The following is a 3,767-nucleotide window of genomic DNA, read 5'->3' as shown; positions in this document are numbered from 1 at the left end:
TAGCATCCCTAGTTAATCCCCGGTTAGAACGATCCCTACTTGCATATATACTACAATTGTCACAAATAGGGTTTAATTTGTGTGTTAACATAATTTTCACACCAAATTTTGGCGCCGTTGCCGGGGATTAGCAAACTTGCTAATCCCTTGTGTTTGTGTCGTGTCAAAGTGTGTCTTAAGGTCAAGAGTGTCGTGTGTTTATTTGTTCTTTATTTTAGTGTTTACCGTGCCTTATTTCATAGTTTTTGTGTGTTTGCCGTACCCTCTATAAAGGTTGCTGATTTGTTTTGTTTCCTTGTTCTAGGTACAAGTGTATGACTCGTTGTTCTCATCCCGTTCGTGAGAATATCTTGGAGTTTGACGACGATTTTGAACGAACTTTGAGAAGAAAGAGGAAGCAACCAGAACCTAATCCACCTAGTTCTAGTTCTGAGGCGGAATCTGAAGAAGAAGAAGTGGAGGAAGAAGAACAAGTCATGGCGATGGATAATCGAACAATCAAGGAGCTTTCTGCCTCGGGATTAGATAATGCCATGCCATTGTGCATTCAATATCCTAGGGCGGCCCAAGGCAAGACCGATGAGTTCGAATTGAAGTCAAGCTTGCTGCATCATATTCCCAAGTACCATGGGCTGTCCATGGAAGATCCAAACAAGCATTTGAAGGAGTTTGAAGTTGTATGCTCAAGCATGACACCCATTAACGTCGATGGGAATATTTTGAAGATGAAAGCTTTTCCATTCTCTCTTGTGGAAAAGGCTAAGGATTGACTTTATGAATTGGCACCCGGGACCGTTACTTCTTGGGAAAGCATGAAGAGAGCGTTCTTGGAGAAGTTCTTCCCTACTTCAAGAGTCATTCTCTTGAGGAAGAAAATTAGCGGAATCCAACAAAGTCAAGGAGAATCTTTTCCAGCGTACTATGACCGTTTTAAAGCCCTTGTTGCATCATGTCCTCAACATCAAATGAAGGAGGAGCTTCTACTTCAATACTTCTATGAGGGCCTTCTTCCCATTGAAAGACAAATGCTCGATGCTTCGGCGGGAGGTGCATTGGTGGACAAAACTCCTATGGCAGCCAAGACCCTAATTGCAAACCGTGCTCTAAATGCACAACAATATGAAGGAATTGGGCAAAGGGACCCCCCACGGCAACAAGTGAATGAGGTAAGTGCAATTTCTGAAATTCAATCTCAATTAGCTAATCTCACTATGCTTGTGTCTCAGGTGACCGATGGATCCAAAGTGCAAGGTGCGGCCATTTGTGGAGTGTGCTCCATTCAAGGGCATCTCAATGATCAATCTCCTCAATTGATAGAGAATGGAGGATGGGAAAGCGCTAATGCCATAGGTTATCAAGGCCAAAATCAGCAAAGAAATGATCCATACTCAAATACATACAATTCGGGTTGGAGAGATCATCCAAACTTCATGTGGAGGGAGCCTCAACAACCTCAACAACAAGGAGGATATAGACAGCCACCCCCTGGGCTCTATCAAAGGCCATACGTACCACCACAACTTCCACCACAATCTGCCCAACCAAACTCAGGTACGTCTTTGGACAATGATACACTTATTAAGTTACTTACCAAGTTGTCTCAGGGGCAAGAGAATCATAACAAAGCGATGCAAAATCAAGAAAAAAGGGTGGACCAGTTGGAGAAACAAATTGGGCAGATAGCGGAGTTTGTAGGACAATTCCGAGACCAAGGCAAATTGCCTAGTTCAACAATTGTCAATCCGAATGGAGGCTTTGAAACCGCCAATGCAATCACCTTAAGAAGTGGCAAGGAAGTTGGAACCACCTCACAACCACCAAAATCAAGCCAAGAAGAGGATGAAAGGCTGCTGCAAGAGGAAGAGAGCAAGGGCAAAGCCACGGCAAGGGTGGAGCAATCTTTGCCGCAACCACTTCAAGCTCATAGGTCGTCCAACAAATGTAAGGTAGGTCCAAACTCAATTGTTTCTAATGTGATTCCACCAAATGTGCCTTTCCCTAGCAGGTTTAGGCAATCAAAGATAGAGGAGGATGAAAACGACATCCTGGAGACGTTTAGGAAGGTGCATGTCAATATCCCGCTCCTTGATGCAATAAAGCAAATTCCAAAGTACGCTAAGTTTTTGAAGAAGATTTGTACAACAAGGAAACGGATTCGGGAGAAAGAGGTGGTACATGTAAGTGAGAATGTCTCTGCAATATTGCAAAGAAAGCTACCACCTAAATGCAAAGATCCAGGTAGTTTCACTATCCCTTGTGTAATTGGTAATACAAGGTTCGAACATGCTATACTAGATTTAGGTGCATCAATTAATGTCATGCCATACTCTGTTTATGCATCTATGAATCTAGGAGAGCTTAAAAATGATGGTGTTATTATTCAATTAGCCGATTGATCTAATGCATACCCGAGAGGAGTTTTGGAAGATGTTTTGGTGCAGGTAGACCACTTGATTTTTCCTGCAGATGTCTATGTGCTTGACATGGAGGATTCAACCCACTCTCCACCATCGCCACTCTTACTTGGACGACCTTTCATGAAAACAGCCCACACCAAGATTGACGTGGCCAAAGGAGCCTTAACTATGGAGTTTGGTGGTGATATGATTAACTTTAAAGTTTCTGAATCCATTAAGAATACTAATGATGTTCGTTCTTGTTTTGCCATTGGTATAATTAAAAATTTAGGGCAGGAATGTTCAGCACCAATCAAGAAGGATGCATCTAGAACCACCATCGAGGAAGGAATTGGAGTGGAGCACAAGAAGCACGCCACTACCCTAAAAACACCCAATATGGCCGTGCCTAGTGATAAAATTGGCGAGATGGTGGCTGCCCGAGGGGCATTGCCACAACATCCTAGTAAGTCTCCAATCCCAATTCCAATTCCCATTTCAACTAATAGGTTGTTACCTTCTTTGGTGCAGGTACCCAATCAATTTCAAGGTGGTGGGAGCATTTACATGGGCTTTAGGAACCCAAACACCACAATCAGGGAGGATCACTATCCCCTCCCATTCATTGAGCCATACTACGAGAATTTCAAGGAGCATACCGTGGAGGACATACCCCTCCATGCCATGAGCCCTAGTGAAGATTAAAAGGAGGTATCGTCCGGCTGGAAGACGTTAAAGCAAGCGCTTCTTGGGAGGCAACCCATGTGTTCGAATGAGGAGATGATGGAACTCTAGCTCCACAACCAGATTTGCGTTCCTAAACCCTACTCTTTATTGCTTTTACCTTGCCATGCTTGTCATGTGTTAGTTGCGTTATTTGTTTATTTGCTTGGGAGTCTATGCTTACAACATTGAGGACAATGTTTGGTTTAAGTGTGGGGGGGTAAACAAGTTGTTTTTGCATGAAAACTCGTTGGATTTTATCACCTATACTTCTAAAGTTGTTTTTCACTGTTTTTAAGTGTTTTTAGTGTGTTTTGAAGTATTTTTATGTGTCTTAATCAGGAAATCCGAAAAATTTGAAAAAAATCAAAAAAAGTGTTTGAAAAACCCAAAAAGAGTTGTGTTTAGAGTCGTTTTTGTTTTTATGTTTGTTTGTGTCTTAGGGTACCTTCCAACACAATGATGAGGATTTGGTTTTTAATTGCATGACTATTAAAGAAAGTTACAAACATGGATGGAAGTTTGATATGCTCTTTGGTTTATGCTTAGTTGTAGTTGACATTTACGAATTCACATGTAATCACAATGAAAAAATCATTTTTTGTAACATGCTTGAAGGAAGAAACTCAAACTAACGCTACAACCCTG

General features: G+C 41.9%; 1 pseudogene; it reads left to right on the top strand.

Moving 5' to 3' along the window:
- Window positions 1–314: 314 nt before the first annotated feature.
- LOC148691684 (uncharacterized) lies at window positions 315–3,101 on the top strand (annotated as a pseudogene).
- The last annotated feature ends 666 nt before the right edge of the window (window positions 3,102–3,767 follow it).

Source organism: Pyrus communis, chromosome 13 (genome assembly GCF_041283825.1).
Source record: "Pyrus communis isolate YQ-2024b chromosome 13, ASM4128382v1, whole genome shotgun sequence".
NCBI lineage: Eukaryota > Viridiplantae > Streptophyta > Magnoliopsida > Rosales > Rosaceae > Pyrus > Pyrus communis.
The sequence above is the reverse complement of the archived record's forward strand: the minus strand, read 5'-3'. Positions and strand labels throughout refer to the sequence as shown.